The following is a 783-nucleotide window of genomic DNA, read 5'->3' on the forward strand; positions in this document are numbered from 1 at the left end:
CCCGAGTACTGCAGCAGGACCTGGCGGGACCTGCAGACTGTCAGGAACCCCAAGGAGAGACTGCAGAGCCCTTCAAGTCTGCTGGCGCGGCTCAGCAAGGTGCCTCATGGGGAGTTCCCTTCTTTGCACTTCAGGAATTAGTATAACGTTAAGTATCTTTGAAAGAACACCAACCCTCTTCCCATCATCTTTCCTATCTAACTGCCTTCTGCCCCTCTTGAAGGGTTCCTTGATAATACCTGCTGTGAGGCCTTTAATATCCTTAATATTGGAAGAGAAAAGATGAACAGCAATCACACAGCTAAAATTATCTGGTTAGTTTAAGTAACACAAAAGTATATGGTAAATATTTATATAAAAGCCAGGTAAAATACAGGGCAGAATGCTCCAGAAGGAAGTAAGAGCAAGGCTAAGGTATGAAACACGTCCTTTAAAGGAAACATTTTGATACAGGCTATTGTATTTCCCTGTCATTATTTCTCTCATCGGTAATGATCCACCAATATTAATTGATGGATATTTACTGTTTTCATGAGTGTCTGCTTAAGTTAATCTTCATCATATCTTAAAGAAATTGATACAATTCAGGGTCTTTGCCCTAAAAGCCAATGCGGTGAAAGCTAGCGGTAGCAAAGTCTTTCTCCCAGGACATTTTATCACTGGGGGAGATGCAGCCCTGGGTGAAAGCCTGATGCAAAATCTGCGTGATAGCTAACTCCCACCAAAGTGCTGTATCAACAGCTCCGTTGCAAATTGGGAAATTAGGGACAAACAAGTCTTAAA

Source organism: Egretta garzetta, unplaced genomic scaffold (assembly GCF_000687185.1).
Source record: "Egretta garzetta isolate BGI_Z169 unplaced genomic scaffold, ASM68718v1 scaffold329, whole genome shotgun sequence".
Classification (NCBI taxonomy): Eukaryota; Metazoa; Chordata; class Aves; order Pelecaniformes; family Ardeidae; genus Egretta; species Egretta garzetta.